Raw genomic sequence first — 20,967 nt, forward strand, 5'->3', positions numbered from 1 at the left:
CTGGGGTATCCCATATAGTATGTAAACACATCACTGGGGTATCATATATAGTATGTAAAGACATCACTGGGTTATCATATATAGTATGTAAAGACATCAGGGGTATCGCATATAGTATGTAAAGACATCACTGGGTTATCATATATAGTATGTAAACACATCACTGGGGTATCATATATAGTATGTAAACACATCACTGTGTTATCATATATAGTATGTAAAGACATCTCTGGGTTATCATATATAGTATGCGAAGACAGCACTGGGTTATCATATATAGTATGTAAAGACAGCATTGGGTTATCATATACAGTATGCAAAGACCTCACTGAGTTATCATATATAGTATGCAAAGACACCACTGGGTTAACATATATAGTATGTAAAGACATCACCGGGTTAAGATATACAGTATGTAAAGACATCAATGGGTTAGCATATATATAGTATGCAAAAGCAGCACTGGGTCACCATTAATATTATGTAAAAACAGCACTTGGTTATTATGTAGAGTATGTAAAGACAGCTGTGGGTTATCATATATAGTATGTAAAGACATCACTGTGTTATCATATATAGTATACAAAGACAGCATCAGGGGCTAGGATGCACCACATTATGCACACACTCAGGTAACTGGAGCACAAGTTCCAGTATGACTCAGTGAAAGTCCATGTGGTAGTACATGACCTGAGACATACCTCCATAGACTATATGAAGAGAGACAGAATGGAGCTCTTGGAATATGTGTCTCAGGCTGGTATGAGCCTAGCATTCAGCAGCATTTTAACTTCTGCAAGGATGATGCCACAATAGAAACAAAAGATGACGGACTCTAATATTTGGCTTAGTTTCTGGTGTCATTTTAAGGGGGTGCAATATTTCTCAGCATGGAAGGAGGTGGTCAACAGACCGTGCTGCATTGCCAGGGATGGTCTGAACCTCTCCCACCTGGGCTTTTGAATATTAGCTAAAATATTGTCTTCCCCTATACTGCCTTTTTCAGGCAATGACAAACTGAAAGTACCTCTGACATAGCAAATCAAAACCAAGAAATTCTAATGGTATTACTGCTCAATGCTAGGAGTCTAAACAAAAAACTCCACTCCCTTAATGTTTTCTTAACCCTAGAGAATGCTGATGCCTGTGCAGTCACTGACACATGGTTTAAAGCCTTAGAAAGCACACCAACAGTGGAAGGTCATAATGCCTTCCATACATTTAGACCAACTACTACACAGGCAGGGAATAAAGGTGGAGTTGTCTCAATTTCTATCAAAAATAAATATACCTCAAGGTTGGTCAAACAGGACAATACACTTGAGCTGCTCCATGTTCAAATTACCACGGGCAATCTCCAATACCACTTCCTTGCAAGTTATAGGTCCCCCTCTATGACCCAGGAAACCCATACCATATATTTAAACTTATTGGAAACATTCACCATCCAACCAAATACCATATTCATGGGCGACTTTAATTACCCCACTGTTAACTGGGAATCCTATATGACAATAAATGTACAGGCACAGAGATTCCTAGATTATGAAAATACAAACTCCATGGACCAGATTGTTAATACAACAACCAGGGGTGCAACTATACTGGATCTGATCCTCACTAATGTGGGAGAGTGCTGCATACCCCCTACTGTAATCCCTTCCCTGGTAAGGTCAGACAACAAAATGGTCTCCTTTGAAGTAAAAATAAAACCTGGACCCCCCAGTTAAACCTAAAATATTCAGGAAATATTCTAAGGCTAACCTTCTGCTATTAAGTGATTACCTGGAAAAATTTTAAGCCCCCATAAACCCTGAAAGCACTGCTGCCTATGCAGATCTGTTTTCAGAAACCCTGTACAAGACTGTTAATAACTGCATACAGGAAATTGTACCCAACAGGAAGAAGTACAGAACTAACCTAAAAAAAACAACCACCCTGGTGGAATCACAAAATCAATAGGCTGTATAACAGAAGGAAGAAAATCATGGCAAAAATTAGGAAGTGCAGAACCCAACAGGATAAAAGCACTCTCATTAGACTAAACAAACAACTCAGAGGATAAATAGTCTACCAAAGCCAAATCTCAGGTAAATTTGGCCTCCCAGGCCAAGGACAACCAGAACAAATTCTTTAGCTATGTCTGCAACATCAAAGGCAATACACAATTGTCTGCATAGCCTCGTTGTAAATGCAGCCACCTATACTGAGTCAGTAGATATAGCAAACCAACTGGCCAATAAATTCATCTCCAACTTTACCCCTGTTTTTCTCTCTCTCTCTCTCTCAACTTTTCCTCAGGAAATACCATCAAATATACCCCCCCCCCCTGCTATCAGTAGAGAAGATGTCCTTAATGCACTCTCTAAGGCCAAGAATGCTGAATCAATGGGCCTAGACAATATCCAAGGATGCCTAGTAAAAAGCATGAAACATGACCTATCAGGTCTCTGGAATTGCTATTTAATTGTAGCCTCCAAACAGGCTTCATGCTTCATGAATGGAGAACAGCAACAGTAATTCCCTCTGCACAAAGGCTGGCCATCTACAGACCATAGCAATTACTGACCCATTAGTGTCACCAGTCTTATATGTAAAGCCATGGAAAGAATTATCATGGAGATTGTTCAATAGAGATATAGTAAACCTCCAGACACTGGACCCAACCCAGTTTTGTTTCGTCAAGGGCAGGTCATGTGTACTCAGTCTGGTGGACTTCTTTGAGAAGGTCACCAAAGCAACAGATGAGAGAAAAATGGTTCACACTGCCTACCTTGACCTGGCCAAGGCATTTGACACAATACCACACTTGGGCATTGTTGACAAATTCAAGAGGTAAGGTACAAACCAGTATGTCACCCAATGGATAGACACCTGGCTCACAGACAGGACCCAGGAAGTTAGAATTAGGGAGTCCTCCTCTACAAAGAGGCCAGTCACAAGTGGAGTCCTTCAGAAATGGGTCCTTGGACCTCTCCTTTTTGGTATTTACTTCTGTGAGGTCAAGGCCAATGTCAATGTTCTCTGGCTGACTAAATTTGCAGATGATTGTAAATTAGGAGCTGTCATTGAATCCCAAACTGACACACATGTTCTCCAGGACGGGCTGACACAGACAAACAACTGATGTCAGAGCCATAGACTAAAACTAAATGTCAAGTACTGCATAATTGTATCCTTCAGGAAGTCATCCACCCCTTGTAACAATCATATTTACAACACACCCCCTTAGAGTTGACCCAGTAGTCAAGGATTTAGGAACACACATAGACAGTAATCTAGCCTTTGATCGTCATGTGTCTACAGTCGTGAGGAAATCATTTTGTGTTGCACAACTTTTAAAAAAAGGTATGGGATCTAAGTCCAAGGAAGTCATTGTTCTGCTGTATTCAACATTCATTATATCTACCACCAAGTGCAATGCCCTCTTCGGTATGTACAGCAGAGAGTCGATTATCCGAATGTCGATTATCTGAAACGTTAATTATCAGAACCAGCCTTCCAAAGTTTTCAGGTAGGAAAAATCATAATGTCTGAATATGTTAACATTATACATGTTTGCTTGAGCATGCTTTGTGAGCTTGTAGTCAGCTTGTGTGAAAAAAATATTCTTTATTGTCCACTGGAATCGCTGAATGGTTGAAAAGTGTATTCCTGCATGCAGAAAAAGATAAGATTTTAGACGATTTTTTTGCCTGGTTCAATTATAGGTTTGATTATCCGAACAGTTAGATCATCTGAACTACCCTAGGTCCCAATTAATTCAGAAAATTGACTCTCTACTATACCAAACCTGGCATATCCAATAATTGGAACGTCCATAGAGATTCCTCACAAAAGAATACAGGGCATAAGTAAAATGTCCTATGCAGACCGCCTCAAGGCCGTATCCCTGTATTCTGTCTCCTACAGGCTTTAGAGGGGAGATCTATGCCTGGCATACAGGGCATTGTCAGACCTCACTCTGATGGACCTCCTGCATATCCACAAAACAAACAGCACCTGAATTACCTGTTCTAAAGACTTAAATCTTGCCTGTGATACAAATAAGACCTGCTGGAGAGACATGTATGTATCCCAGAGACTACCTCTTCTGTGGAACAGGGTCCCCATCCATGTGAAGCAGAGTTCCTCCCTAAACCAATTCAAATACAACTTGGATAATTGGATGGGTAACACGAAATTCATCCCTGGTTTGGCACCTATGTCTTTAATGGACACATGAAACCTTTAAATGGTTCATCTCCTAGGCCCCTTTTTGTAAATGTTTCATCTCCTAAGCCCCTGCTTACACTCATCAAGGGTATCAGAACTTATCAGAGAGTTGGGATGCATGGCTAGGCTTAAAAAGGCCCTTGTGGTCATAAGCCTAGTAAACACCTATGAACCTCTATACAGTATGGAAAGACAGCACTGGGTTATCATATCCATCCATCCATCCTCAACCTCTTTTCCCATTTTGCACATGGGGTCGGGTGTCACTTCCACAGTGACAATCATCTTGAGGCAAGGTTTACACCATAGGGTGGCTAGCCCTGCCACAGTAGTTCATTCCCACCACTCACTCATGCACACACTCTCACCTACAGCCAATTTAGAGTGTCCAATCCACCTACTGCATGTCTTTGGAATGTGGGAGGAAACCAGAGCACCCAGAAGAAACCCACATGACCACAGGGAGGACATGCAGACTCTGCACAGAAGGCACTCCAGCCTAGAACTGAACCGGAGAACCTCTTGCTGTGAGGCGACAATGCTAACTGCTGCACCAACGTGGCCACCCCTGGGTTATCATATATAATATGCAAATATATCACTGAGTTATCATATATAGTATGCAAAAACAGCACAGGGTTAACATTTATAGTATGCAAAAACAGCACTGGGTTGCCATATATAGTATGCAGACAGCACTGGGGTAACATATATATAGTATGGGTTCACAGTACTGAAGGAAGAACATTAACTGCTACTACAGTGTGTAGTAGCCTTCGTGGGGGTAGCCAAATGTATGCAGTATTCAAGCTCTGCTTCACTGACTGCAAGTCCTAAATTCACTACATCATCCTCTTTCTCTGTGTGAACTTTATATAGAGCTGGAATGAACTTTTAAACTGAACTACTGAGCTTAAGTACAGTGTGTACAGACATATTAGAAAAACTTATGGGTAGGTTTGTGGGTTTGCTCAATTAAGTGAAAGTCAAACCACAAGAAGGGGAAGTAAAGCTAAGGAATGTCACATGAGTGCTCACCTGCCTGCTCAGGAAAAGAGAAGTACAGTTGCAAAACAAAATAATAATTTTTATTGTGTTCACTTGTGTACAAGCTTAAGCTGCCCTGCCTAGTACAAAATATCACGCTGTTGCTGAGACTGATGGGCTGATGGTGAGAAAGCTAAATGCATTCATCAGCCTATAAAGTTGAAGTGTCACTTATGTAGCTCAGAGAACCAGAAAAAGACTTCTTCTGTCTTATCTTAGGTCTACACATTTTCCTGCCGAACAACTGAACTACTGTTCCCAGTTAACTAACATCTACTTTTTCCTTTCCTACTGTCTTTGCCATACTTCTTTTAGTCATAAATAACCACTGAAATCTCTAAAAGAACCAGCACTTCAGTGGAATTTACCAGGTCATAGAAATGAATTTAAGCAGAACCAGACAAGAACTAAACTACACTGCAATTGCCGTGTATTACCTCAGTTATAAATTGCTTGCAATGTTATTTTTTTCTTACACCTGGCAATACAGATACATTATTCCATATATGTTGACTATTTATGTTGCGGTAAATATATTTCTTGTAATCAAAAAACAAATGCATTTTATGATACAAGATTATTATGAGGTTGTTGTGTTAAAGCTTACATCTGTATTTTTATTCTAAAAACTACTCGCTGCAAATAAGACAAATTTCACATAGTGGTAGTAACTGTAACAACCATTAATTAGCAAATTGATTAAGAATTAAACCATTAAGCACATTATTTTTATAAGTGTTTGCATGCTTTGGATCAGACAAATGGGTGTTTTTGTCTACTAAACATGTATAAGTAATATCTAACATAAATAAGGATGTAGGACAAAGAAACAGGTCATATCTTTTAAATGTGAAAAGTACACCTCAGTAATTAATGTTATTAACTACAACTGAATTGGGTAACATGTTTTCATTAGCACCTATATAAAGATAGCTTACTCTTCACACTTATGTTTCCCATCTCACTCAGTACATGGAATAAACTTGGTATGAATGCTATGAGATTCAAACCTATAGCTGTAATGCACAGAGTTCTAATTACCTTAGCACATAGCATCTTTCTACTAGATACAACAGATATCAAACCAGTAAGATTTCACTTATCAAAAGAAATGCATTTTATACATTGGTTACAATCACCATGGTCACCTTTAACTGTTTTTTTTTCAGTGGTTTACATAATTTCCTGAACGCAGCCACAGAACAGCACAACAACATAATACAGGCTTGGTGAAACTTGAGAAGTAAATATTTAAAGCTTAATCAAGTTTATCACATCATCTTTATCTAAAGTCTTATCGGGTCAGTCATGAGCTCTGTCAAATTTATAAAGAGAAAGTTGAGCAATAAATGCTCTTAAGGCAGGGTAGCCTTTAGTTTGAGTGCAAACAGTGTTTGTATGTAAAGGCAGAATATTTAGCATAAAGCAGCCATATTCATATGGATGCACTGACAATATGTCAAGTAAGCCTGTGTCAAGGCAATTGCATTAAATTAAATGGTATGGATGATGACTTACATAATTAGAGAAATAGGTGAGAAACCAGTTAAAGTATAAAATGCTAGCTGGTTGCAGTGCTGTAATTGTGCTAAGCTATGGAAAAAGGTTGGAATAAAACTTACTAATATATTTTTCAAGAGTTATTTCATCTATCTTCACTTACATATCAGGAACACCTCTTTATATAACAAGAAAAATGGACAATGGAGGCAATCTGGCATGGTACTACTCTGGCCATGGGGATAGTTTATTTAAGAATTTGCCTGTCCAAGAAACATCCATGCAAACTACTCGCACATGCTTCCACTATTTGTCCCTGCTGAAGATATCTGTTAGCATATTTTCATGGTCCTTTATTCTTATAGGTTCATAGGTAAATATTTGGCTATTAGTCTGCAGACTATTACAAGACTAGTCAATAACCAGAGGTTAGAATTAAACCCTGTACCTTCTATCTGTGAGGTAAAAAGTTTAACCATTATGCCAATCCCACCCCCAAATTGTATCTCCCCAATTGCCTTAAACATCTTAAATGGCAATTACAGGCTTTGACGAGATTTGATCTCATGACCACTTGCTTACTAGCTACACATGCTCCAAATTTTGAGTTACAAGGCCTGGATTAAGATGCCTACTCTCCACCGGGGGCCTTAATCCAGGCATAAGACAGTTTCCCTGAAAGAAAAGAAAAAGAATTACCTAACAACACTTGATCGTTCATTGTTTGAGTGAGGGAATTTATTATGTTCTATTCTCTCCTACATATTCTTTTGACTGGAACTCAATACTAGATGCAGGACACCAAAGCAAGTGAATACAAATCAGTTTCCTAGCAGCATTTTGATAAAAGATCACTCACACACACACTCACACACACACACACACACACACACACACACACACACACACACACACACACACACACACACACACACACACACACACACAGACATGGAAAGCTGCACTGATTAGGCACAAAACAACTGCATATGCTGTCTGCAAAATGTCTTGTTAGTGTTTTTTCCATAAAATTTGGAATAAGGGTTTAAAATGAAATCCAAATATCTGTGATAATTGTGAAAGTAAAAAAGAAAATAGCATCTGAACTGACAGTTTTGGGTGTATATGGTAATTGGAAAGAGTCAAGTAATGGGATATTGGTATGGCTGGCAGGGCCTGATTCAATACCTTGCCTAGGTTCCCGTCATACCTCTCAACTGTCGAGATTTCTGCAGAATGTTTAGATTTTTGCCTCATATTTTTAGTCTGTTTCTCCAAAAATTGTGGTTTTCTGGTAAATCACTGGCAAAATTGCTAAAGACTAAAGTCAGAAAAGAATGTCAGAAATCTGAGTGTTAGTCATCATGTCCTTTATAAAATACACGCTAATATAAACATGTTACTCTATCAATTTTCTAAGTATGTATGAGCAATATTTAAAATTTTTTCCTATTTTTGTCCCCCATGCCCCATTTACTATGGCTGTGTCCAAATTTCTTTTTCTAAGAGGTTAAGAGGTATGGTTCCCATTTTTCTATGATCCAATTCCATTGACTTTGCAGGTGTATGCTGCAATAGTACGGCATTATCAGCCATTCAAGAAGGTAAGACCTATACTGAGTGATGTCAGAGAGAATAACTGCTTTTTATAACAGGGAAGACATAGGAAGGTCAAAACTAAATGCATGTGTCTTGCAAGCATGTAAAACCCACACACTCCTCAAAAACAGTATACCACCAACATGGACCTGATTAAGGCATTCAATACAATATCCCACTCAGGTAGAGTTGGAAAACTCAATGCACTGGGAATAAACCCTCTACATAAATTGTTAGACTGCCAGCTGGCTCACAGACAACACCTAGAGGGATTACTATCAAAATGTTGAATGACACAACATATTTGAGTCGTTTCATCAACTTATATAATTACATTTCTGAACGTCTTTTTTACCATATGTCAAAACTGGTAAAAATTGATGTTCGACATTCGAACCAGTTTGAGTGTTCTTTTAAAATCAATGTTCAAGTCAATAGTGATTTTACAGGAACCAATCACTTCCTTACTTTTGATTTAACAAACTTGGAGGGTTTTGGTTTGCTGCTTTCATCAGTCTCCCATGTGATTATGAGATTCCATAATCCACATAAGTGTCGTTTAACAATTCGATCATAGGATCATAAGATCATAGGAAGTTACTAGGTTAATGGCCCTAGGGCCCTTACAAGCCTAGCCAAGTTCTACCCTTATTTCTACAATCGGACCCTTTTGCCCCTGTCCAAGAGAGACACAATTGGAACCACCAGTGTGAATTTATAGTTACCCATCCAATCTTCCATACTGCATTTGAAGAAGGCCAATGAGGTGCTCTGTTTGACATGAAATGGAAGTCTGTTCCAAAGGTGTGAAAACCTCTGGGAGACAAATCTGTCCCTCCAGCAGCTTCTATTAATGTCACATACCAGGTTGAGGTCTTTAGACTGAGGAACCCATGTATCATTTGACTGGTGGATCTGCAACAGGGTCAGAGATTGCCTAATATGCAAGGCAGAGATCACCTCTGAGTACTCTGTATGAAACCGAATAAAGTGACAGTGATTTCAGATGATCCACATAGGCAGATGCTGAAGACCTTGAATTTTACTTGTGAGGACCCTTTGTGGTCTCTCCAATTTCTGCAGATACTTGGAAATGTACATACCAAAAGGGGTGTTGTACTCAATTATTGGCCTGATGAGGGAAGAGAACAGGGAGGTTATAACTTCTTTTTTCTGGAGGCAATGCCCTTACTTATGAGATGAGCAATATAGAATGCCCTTCTTACCACTGTAGAGACATGGTGGTCAAAGGTAAGGCTGCTGTCAATCTGTATGCCCAGGTCTCTCACCACTGAAAGGTGTTACTATTGCTGTGGTAGTTAGCAGGAATATCATCCTTACTGAAAGGGATGATAAACTCAATGCAAAAAAAAATTATTAAGGCCATGACTTTGGCACCAATAATTTCTTTGTGTAAAACCCTCCTGTAGGATGTTGGCATCATTTGGAGATTCTATTACCATTCCCAGTTTGCAGTCATCAGTAAACTTTGTCAGCCACAATCCTTTAGTTTTCCTTGTACTTCGGAGAAATAGATTCCAAACAGTAGTGGTTCCAGGACTGATCCATGTGGAACACCACTGGTTACAGGTCTGCTGTTGGAGGAGGATTCCTCTTTTATGACTATTTGTGTTGCATCAGTGAGCCAGTTAGTGACCCATCTAATGATACAAGGTAAGGGTTGATACCTACCTGGGTGAGTTTGTCAATGATGCCTGCGTGGGGGATAGTGTCAAAAGCCTTGGCTAAGTCTAGGTAGGCTGTATGCACAGATTTCCCTTTATCCAGGGCCTTAGTGACTGTCTCAAAGAAGTCCACCAGGTTTAACAGGCATGATCTCTCTTTGACATATCCAAACTGAGTAGGGACAAGTGTTTGGAGATTATTATATCTTTGTTGATAAGGACCATGATGATTCGCTCAATGGCATTGCACATAAGGCTAGTCAGGCTAGTCAGGCTAATAGGTCTATCATTCCTGGGAATCAGTGGAAGGGAATTTGCAAGGGAATAACTGTGGCCATTTCCCATTCAGCTGGTATGAATCCAGTGTTTAGACTATGACTGAAAAGAGTGCCCAGTGGTGTTGCAGGATGCAGCCTGGGATGTTATCAGGTCCCAAAGATGCTGTGTTTTTGGCCTTAGAGTGCACATTTATGACCTGCTCTTTAGAGATACAAGGTAGGACACAGGTGGTAGGGACATCAAGGGCACATGTGGTGGGGAGAGGGAAGTAAAGTTTTCACAGAATCTGTCACAGACAAGTTAACTGTGTCGACAGGCTCAGTCATACCTCTCAACCTCTTAGAGCAAGAAATCTGGACAAAGCAATAAATAAAAGTGGGACAAACACCCAAAAATAGGGACAGTTTTTAAATATTCCTCTTACAAACTTAAAAGTTGATAGAATACAGGTTTTGCATTGGCATGGATTTTCTGAAGGGTATGAAGTCTGAAATTCAAATATCTGTTATTATTTTCTAACTTCAGTCTTTAATGGCTTTCCACAAAATTTCCAGAAAAACAGAATTTTATGGAAAACAGACCAAAAATATGAGACAAAAATCTGGACATTCTGCAAAATTCTGTACAGTTGAGAGGTATGGGCTCAGTATATATGGTATCATTAACTACCGGTTCTGCAAAAATCTAGGCCTTTCCTTTTAGGTTATGGATGTAACTAAAGAAAGCCTTATGGTTGTCCTTAGTTGAGGAAGCTAATTTGGATTTGTAGTTTGCTTTGGAGGACTTCACAAGAAATCTTCTTTGCCTGTTTAAGCTGAGGGGGGAGTATTTCCAGTTTAGGGCTTGCTCCCTACTCTTAGACAACAATTTATTCCTCTTATTGTAAAGCCTGTTAATGGCAGCTGTCTACCGGGAAGGTTTGTTCTTCCTTGAGAAGCTTGTTTTGGTCCTACCAGGTATGGCTCAGTCAATGCAGTTATACAAGTGTTTGTATAAAGCACTGGTGCAGAACTCAGCATAGCTGCCAGTTCCGTCTAAGGGGGGAGGTGCAGTAAAGCTCTTTATACCATCCCGTAAGAGGTTATAATAGGTTCATAGATTAGTACTAAGCTAACTGCCCTTGTGAGCCATTTTAAGCCTAGCCAATTATCCCTTGTGAGACTCAAACCCTGCACCTTGTATTTGGAAGGCAAACACCTTAACCATTAGGCCACCCAGGCTAATTACTCCATCAGTAAGACACACATAAGACTTGATCCAGTAGTCAGGGATTTGGGAACATATAAAGACAGTAATCTGGCCTTGAACCAACAGGTGACCAAGGTAGTAATAAAGTCATTTTATGTTACCCACTTTAAGGTCATGGCATTCAGGTCCAAGAAAGTCATAATGCCACTTTATTCAGCCCTTATCAGACCCATCATTTATTATTAAGCCTCCTTCAGCATGTACCTCACCAGACATACAGTATGTAACACTTGGAATGCCCAAAAAAGTTCATTACTAGAAGAAGCCAGTGTATAAAAAAAATGTCCTGTATGGATCACCTCTTATGGACCTTTTGCACATCCACAAAACAGACAGCATCAGAACCAGAAGATTCAAGAATTAAATTTTTTCTTGCAGTGTAATAGGATATGTTGGCAAGATAGCTGCATCTCAGAAGATCCCCATGTAAACAGAGCCCATCTCTAAACCTATTAAATATGACCTTGGCCAATGGATGGAAAATCAGAAATTCATCCCGAGTCTGGCTGCCATGTCTCTGATAGACAGAGGTAGACAGTAACTATGGCCAAGCTAACACCCCCCCCCCCCACCAAAATAAACTTTAGAAACTTCCTAAATAACATACCTTCTCCTAATAAATTCCCATGATACAAAGAGCACAACTGGGTTGGGTTGTGTAGCTGGGCTTATAAAGGCCCTGGTGGGCATTAGCCTAGTGCTTACCTATGAACCCTTGATTTTTGTATGGTATATGGATTGTTGAACAAAGCTGTGCATTTATATTGTCTTTAGTTATACCCACAGGGTACAAAACTAATAAAAACAAATGAAGAACCATGTCTGAAGCACAACGAAGAGGGTTTATTTGGAAAATGCAACACAAATCATATGACTTCACTTACTTAGCGCTTTCACCATTACACATGGTGTAATTATATTAATGTGTCATTACACATCAGAGTAAATGAAAATGAAAAACTAGTTACATTATATTCTGTTGGCCCTGTCTTTCAAAACAGGTTTTAGAGAAATATATTCATTCAAACCCGGTGGGGTTGTAGCATCGAAGATTGTTTGCCATTTGTATTGGATGTAAATAGTGGGTTATAGTTACTTTTTAACTTTTTTAACTTTTTTATTTTTTATTTGAATGTTTATGTTGACATTTGAATATAAGTATACGTTAGATAAGAACATCTTTCACAATATTAGCTTGGACAATTCAGCTTTCATGTTATTGTGCGTGGACAAATTCAATGTTCACATTCATCCATTTATTTATTTAAATTAATGTATATTTTATTGTTTTTTATTGGACGTTGGATGTGATTGGCTGCATATATAATGTATGGAGTTTTTCATTTTCATTTACTCTGATGATGCCATCTGTAATGGTGAAAGTGCTAAGTAAGTGAAGTCATATGATTTGTGTTACGTTTTCCGAATAAACCCTCTTCCTTGTGCTTCGGACGTGGTTCTTCATTTGTTTATAAATAAATAAATAAAAATAAATAAATTTATATTGTCTTTAGTTGTTTTGGTTTATTCATTGCACTGAACAATGGCTTAATTCATTAATAGGCCTGGATTATATAACATATATATATTCTAAACATGTTGCATTTTAGTAACATGTTTTTGCAGTATATTCTTTACAGCCCTCAACAACTGCAAAGGGGATGACATTTGTCAGGTCATATTAGTCTGCATTTTTTGGAGTGATGATCAGAACCGTCAGATCTTCAGTGTCCATTATGTAGTCATCGTTGCATACTACTGTGATACAGTCTTCTCTACAAGATCATATTGTAAAGGATTTCAGCATTTAGTTAAAAACTGTCGCTTTGGCAGTTAGTGCAGAGGACTGAAATCCGAGTTGTTAATGAGTTACTATCTGTGGTAAGGGTGCAGGGTTTGAATCTTTCATCCATCATTTATCTACTGTGTGACTTTGAACAAGTCACTTAACTAGGGAGTGCTTTGGAACAATTGGAAACCTGAAAGCACAAATGCATTTTTAATTTAGTCTGTTTTTTTGCAGGCACACAGGTGTGTGAAATGCGTTGTGTTGGGCTACAATAGTCTGTCTTGTACTCAGCTAAGATGAGTAAGGCTGTTAATGAGCTACTTCTTTAGTACATGGTTTGATTCCTCTGGCCTTCATCTATCTACTGGTGACTCTAAGTCACTTCTTTGGGTACTGCTCCTGGGCTGCCCCTGAAAAGGAACATTTGCATCTAGTGGCTGTCCTAATTAAGTAATTATGATGTAACAGTCTAATGAAGGAGAATGTGATTACATTGACTTAGAGTTTTTTTAAACTTATAAACTAATTGTGTTACCATTTTGATTGTTTGGTCTGAAGAAGCAAGTTGAACACTTGTGAAAGTGCTAACCGATAATTAAAGAAAGTTACCCTGGGCATGTTTTGGTTTATTACTGTTTTTTATTTTATTTGGTTCACTGCAGCAAGTGTTTACAATGCACTGTTAATCTTAGTAGCTAGTGTCTTTTTGTTTTTCATGATATTTAAAAAATAAATAGTGCACACATTGACAAGTTTGAACATTTGTTTTTTTTTATATATATAATTGGAAGGAGTCAACCAAGTATGAGATATTGGTATGGTTATGTGGGGCCCAGTCCATTACCCTCCCCATGGCCCCATTTGACCATGTTCTGGCTCTAAGTGTAAGCATTCACAAAACATTTGAAAAATATTAAGAAATTCAAAACAAGGGCATGCAGATGCTGACAATACAGTCAATGTATCTTTACAGAGGCACAAACAACCTGCTGGGCCTAATTTGGATGTACCATTTGCATAAGCTATGAATTTAGTACTGAACAAGATGAAGGTGTTGCATCTAAGTTCTAGGCTACACACTACATCTTCCTCATTGCTTGTTGCTCAGTGTTTATGAATGCAAAATACATTGGTGGTGATGGAGTGATGATGCAGGGATATGGGTTCTCTAATCCAGGGCGACAGAAAAATAAATGCAGAAGTAAACATGGCTAGCAGAATTCTCAGAAAATATTACTGGCTGTACATACTTGAACATCAAAACCAACTTTCTTAAAATGCAGTTAGTCCTTTTCTACTTATAGTTGAGGCAAAACAGACAAAGAGAGACCAACTGATTATATAACAAAGTATTTGCCTTTCTGACTTTAGCAGCAGTCAGTCTTAAAATATTTTGATGCAAACAGACTGACAGCTTTGCTTTTACTTTTCTGCTTTCTTTAAGTAATGTAAGCAAAACAAACTGATAATAGATGTGTTATATACTTTGAAGAAAATCACACAAAGACCAGAACACACTTGAAGACACATTACCACCAGCTGTAGACTGATCTTAGTCTCTGAGCTTCAGATAAGCACTAATTAGGTGCTATGCCTTCCTATTACCCTTCCCTCAATTTTATTTTAGATCCATTATTAATTTACAGGGTGAAATGACATATCAGTATTTTGAAGCACAGTAGCTACTAGAATACAACAACTCCCATTTATTCATAGGTACAACACTACTACTACTACCTTCCTTAGTCAGTAGGTCACATGCTGGAATGGCATTTTTAGCCTTGGAGTTTATCATAGTTCATTCATTGAGTCCTGGCTCACTAGTACAAATAATTCACTGTTCTGTATATCAATCTCTTGTGTTGCACCAGGGAAGAAGTTAGTTCTGGAGGCTAACATAGTCTAGTCACCTAGGATATCAACACAGTCACTATCTCATAGTTTACAATACAGAGTCATTTCTTCATGTCCATAGCCATCATAGGTCTGAGTCTCAGACTGTGAAAATGCCATATTTATGTACATCCTAAATCACCCCCTTGAATGCCTTATGGGACGAGGGCTAGTTCTGTCCACAATAATGCCTGGAATCCACTTTGGACCACTATCACTGGTATCTTGGTAGTACACTGAATCATCTTCATTAATGATCTGTCTGTTGTATGTTTGCTATGCTGTTTTTTTTTTTTTTTGGTGAGTAAATGGCTAAGGAGTTGGTGTCATTCTAGGGGGATCCAGTATGTGTCAGCATGGAATGATATGATAAATAAGACTTCTTGTTTCACCAGAGATGGCTTACATCTGTCATAACAGAGCTTCCACATATTGGCTAAATCCTTTACTGCCCTTATAGTGCCTTTTTAGGGCACAATCTGCCTACTGGACATTCCTACACAGAAAACTCAAACTCAAATTTAGGCAACATTAAATTGGCACTACTTAATGCTAGGAGATTAAAACAGAATGATGCCAGAACCTGAAGCCCTCCTGCAACTTGAAACATTCACATTTGTGTAATAACTGAGACATAGTTTCAGTGCAATGATGGCACTCCCTGTTTACCAGGGTTTGTGCCTATCATACTTTCAGACCCTTGGATAATTGCTGAGGCGTATCTATAGTTGATAGAAATACCATTAATTCACATCAAATTACCCATGACTTTAACTTAGAACTCTAGAATATCCAAATCACCATTGGCAAATCTAGCTATTATTTCACTGCTAGCTACAGATCCCATCAATGTCACCCAAAGGTCACAGAAATTACTTCAACACCATTGAGGCATTAAATATCAAACCAAACACCTTCTTAGTAGGAGATGTCGATTACCCAAGCATCTATTGGCACACTACACTTCTAAAAATTGTTATGCTCAGTATTTCCTAGACTTCATTAATACCAATGCACTGGAACAAATTGCAAAATTATCCTCTAGAGGATTTAATAACCTTGACCCCACCTGAACCCTACCTCATATCTGCTCATGCCTAGTTAAATCAGACCACAAATCAGTCATCTTTTCTTTCAGGCCTAGTGGTAAAACTCCATCACCAAATGAGACCCTCTTTAGGGAACTTCTCCAAGGCAAGCCTACATCACCTTGTAGAGGACCTTTACAAAATTCCCAACAATCCCTTGCAAATGGATCAAACTGTACCTCATTTACCTCTGACTTCTACCAGCACCTGAACAGTTGCATAGAAACGTCAGTACCCATTCACCCCAAATATAATGGTAAATTCTGGAATAAGCCACTCTGGTGGGACTCCCTTATTACAAAATGGTCCAACAAAAGAATTAAAATAATGAAAAGTTGGAAAAAATCCCAATCTCCCTACCTCAAGACACCACTGAAACATGCTAGCAGGGAAATTAAAAATACTATTACAAAATGTAAAGCAGAGTATGGCACACACGTTTACACAAAGTTTTATTTTTTTTCATCTGGCTTGGCCACCAAACTAGTTTTTCAATATACCTTCTCCCAGCTGTCAAGGGACAATCACTAATGTGTCCCATAAGGCACAACCTTTTTCTAATGAACATGTGAAACTCTTTTCAGACTTTCATGAAGATTAATGGAAGATGACAATATTTGGGCTATGATATTTAACACTTGCCACATCTCTTGGTAAGTTCTAATTAATGGCATACAAAGACTAGTTTAAAATGAATGTCCTAAAAGGATTCCTTGATCAAAGCATTCACAAACCCTGTAAGTCCTTCTGCAACTTTATCTGATATTGAAGGTACTCATACTCCCGAGAACTCATGAGCATTGGGATGCATCTTGGAAACCCTGAACTCTGTTGGATAATCAGAGACTGATATTATATTCTATATCACATGCAGAAGCATGAATGGCAATGCCAGAGCCCATTGCACAGCAACTTTCTGAGCACGTTCTGGGCATGTGCAGCTGGAAGGATAGGGCATGAGCAAAAAACCCTATTCCTCCACATACATGACGATCTCAATCCCACCATACCCAGTACAGAAGGCATTCAAAACATCTCAGTGTTATTGGTGGAGGAGGCTAAAATTGCTGCATTCTTAGAAAAGCCTGCCACATCTTGCCATACTCTAAATCTTCAGAAATTATCTTCCAAGACCTGACTGGCATGTCAGAGTTGGGTCAAGTAGTCTAATGTTTGCATTCAGAAGTTATGGTCAATAAACCTTTGGGTCAGGGACAAGGAGCAGGTGAGTCGTAAACCAGTTTAGTCTGTTCTTCTTGTTTACTTCTGCTGGCCGACATGGGAGAGAAGATGACACTGAGGTACTAGGAGCAGTCCTAACATTAGACAATTCTTGTATGGAAGTAGGTTTTATTTTTTTTTATTTCATGTCATTTATTTTCCAGGGTAGTCCACTGATCTCCACGGACATTTGTCGGACTTAGCCCAGGAGCTGTGTCGAGTTAAGTGACATGCTTAGAGTTACACAGTTAAGCATTGGAACCTGCGAGAATCGATATTCTGCAACTCTAAGCTACTCCTTTAATTTCTTAAAGTGAAGAGTATAAAGGCAGCACATATGTCTTAGCGCTCAAAGAAGTGAGACTCCCCTAAGCACTTGGCACCAATAACAATCACAAATGCAACAGTAAGAACCAAAACAGTATGCATCAACTGAAAACCTAAAACAAACTTTCTGAATAACAGAAATATAGCAGCATGAATTCTCTGAATAGTTATCTGCATTTATGTTTCAAAAGTTAAAAAGTTTAACAAAATGGTGTGAGGTCGGGGGTGGGGGTTATTACCAAACCTGCTACAAATTTCTCAGAAAGAAGATTGAACATACTGACCTGAACTGGACAGGAAACAAAGTATGGATAGAAAACTGTCTAAAAAAAGATAACAAAATGTAAAAATGTATCAGTAAAATACTGATAGGCCCAGAATAAAGGAACATTTTTAATTATACTGATTCACTTAAAAAGTTAACAGAACAATAGACTTTCCATTAACATGAACTTTTGAACAGTTAGTATGAAACTCTAATGTCTGGCATTATTGACTGACTGTAATCTTCAGTCATTTTCTGGAAATAAAAAGTATATAATGGACAGGACAAAAATTTGAAGCAATAACAGGAACTTTTTGCAAAATCAAAGACATTTCAGTAGATTGAGAAACATTCTCAGAAGTCAGGAAGCATCTGCAGGTACTCTATTTGACCTCCAAATAAGAATGGGGAACATTTTGTGAAATTAAGGACCTTTGGCAGGTACTCCATTTGCCCTGCAAATGTGTTTACTGACTGCCATATATCCAGTAGCCTGCCAGGATTAAATAATAAAAAAAAAAAAAACAGTTCCCTGACTGCCATATATCTGGTTGCTTGCCAGGATTAAAAAAAGTACCTCATGCTCTCACTGGATGTTCTTGCTATTAATAAGTCAGGATTTAAATGAGCTATGTAATGTGTGACTGACAATGATTGGGTAGAGTATGAGTGACGCATAATGTTTGCAACTAAAATTATGTCACTATGGTTTCTTATCATTTATATACATGTATGATTGCCTATGTCATAAGTGATAATTTAATAAAGATGTTTCTTGTTCAAAAAAATAAGAACTACTCACTTTTCTTACTCAATAAATATTTGTGGACTCTTTTTTATGTTTGTTTCATTCTTATGGTGTGTATCCCAGTGCCCCCCACCCACCACTAGAGCTTCCAGTCCCTCATCTTAACCCTGGACAAATTCTGATTCAGGGTTGAGCCAATACAGACTGTAAGAACATTCTTGGGGGTCTTACCATCATTGCTTCAGATATAGGATTTGTTTTTTCTTTATTACCTACCTCTAGTTTACAAATGTTGCCTCCTGTGCTTACTTACTTACAACTGATGGCTACTCCCATCTATGGACCACGCCTCTCCTCACTGAGTACTTTAATGAGCACCCTCACCCCTGGGATGAACATGCTCATCCCTCCCAGCAAGATCCACAGACGGTGAAGGTTCTAATCAAAGCCAGCTCACCTGGACCCTATGATTAGAGCTTTATTTCTCATTGCCACGGTGCTAGCTTTACTCACAGGGCTTCTTGTTTCTAACAGTAAAGAGGAGAACGTTGACACCTCCTGCACAGGATACCACTCATCCAGGGGATCTTTTCTGCCCTTTATTTATTTATTTATAAGAAAAAGAAATGCACCCATTTTTTAACTTGAGAAATAAATAAATAAATAAATAAATAAAAGACAGAAAAGTGCCCTAGACAGGTAGCACCCTAGACCCCCCCCCCCAGTCTGTCTATGTGTAAGGCCAGCTACAACAGTGGGATAGACCAGATAGCCTGGAAAGTTTTATAGTTTTGATTGCCAGGCTGACAGAGTTCTGCAAGTCTCAGTCTTCTGAGTAATGAAGATGGAACTTCCAATTCCGGATGTTTCTGTTCTCATTTGCATAGAACTAAACTGATGACCATGAGGGTGGATAACAATGTAATGGTTCCAACCCACGCCTCTCAACCTCTAAGAGCAAAAAGTCTGGACAAAGCCTAAAATGATGGGAGGACAAATAGGGACAGATTTTAAATACTGCTCTTACAAACTTGATAGAATAATAGGTTTTGTATTAGCATGAATTTTCTGAAAGATGTGGAGTCAAACTCAAATGTTTGTCATTAGTTAATGACTTCAATCCTTAGCTATTTGCCAGAAAAGTACAGATTTTAGGAGGAACACACCAAAAACAGGAGGCAAAAATCTGGACATTCCGCAAAAATCTGTACAGTTGAGAGGTATGGCCAACCTACTAAATCTGGCGACTTTCTGCACTGGAGACAAGAAAGCCGTTTGGACATAGGCAGCATTTTAGAGTTTACTATGAACTTTGAAAATGTTCATGATTAAGATAGCTTGAGCAGTGTTTGTTATTCTTGCTTTACACAACGTGAAGAATAAGCAGAGTTGTGAGCTTATTCAAGCTAGACTTCTGCTGGAAGAAATATTGAAATTGTTACATACTGTATAAGCACTATTCGTAGGCAGATACTAGGCTATCAGTCTGCAGACTGTTACAAGTATAATCAATAATCAGAAATCAGAATCAAACTCTTTAATTGTATTTTGAGGTAAAGACCTCAACCATTCTACCAAGCTGCCCCTCCTCTCTTTTTAGTCAGATGATTTGTTATTATCAAGAGACAGTTTAAAAGTGTAGCTTGGGCCTGTAGCATAGAGGGGATAATGCCCTCATAGCAGTTCAGGTGACTAGAGTTGAGGTAGCTGTTTGGGGAACTGATGATACACGCAAGAGAGGATGGACATGACCATCTTGAGAGGAAAGTTGGTAGGCCTTAGTCCAATTATGCCTATTGCTTAATTTGACAGTTAGACTTATGTGTAGCAAGGATCCTTAACAACTTCCTGGACTGCATGCCTAGTAACAATGTATCAACTATTGCATGTTCAAGTATCATAAGGTCAATCATTGGAAATGGAAAAATGTAAATGCAGTAAGAGGAGCTATGTAGTTAATTCTGAAACTTATGAATCATGGACAGTTCCATCTGTCTGAGGTATAGCTATTTCAGAGTTTTCATATATAAGTACTGGGGGTATGAGGGAGTCACCCATCAGCA

The 20,967-nt window shown here is 38.6% G+C and overlaps 1 protein-coding gene across 3 annotated transcripts in view; it reads right to left on the reverse strand.

The window, feature by feature from the left end:
• LOC122808685 (solute carrier family 2, facilitated glucose transporter member 1-like) overlaps positions 1–20,967 on the reverse strand; it is a 621,069-nt gene that overhangs the window by 589,496 nt on the left and 10,606 nt on the right. For 2 of the 3 annotated variants that reach the window (XM_044079668.1, XM_044079666.1), the window contains exon 2: positions 18,176–18,214. The exons of the other annotated variant lie outside the window; for it this stretch is intronic. The gene's annotated coding sequence lies outside the window, so the exon portion shown is untranslated. The remainder of the gene's footprint in view (positions 1–18,175; positions 18,215–20,967) is intronic. 3 annotated transcript variants of the gene reach the window in all.

The sequence above is a fragment of the Protopterus annectens genome, chromosome 8.part0 (assembly GCF_019279795.1).
Source record: "Protopterus annectens isolate FY-2018-M chromosome 8.part0, PAN1.0, whole genome shotgun sequence".
Taxonomy (NCBI): domain Eukaryota; kingdom Metazoa; phylum Chordata; order Ceratodontiformes; family Protopteridae; genus Protopterus; species Protopterus annectens.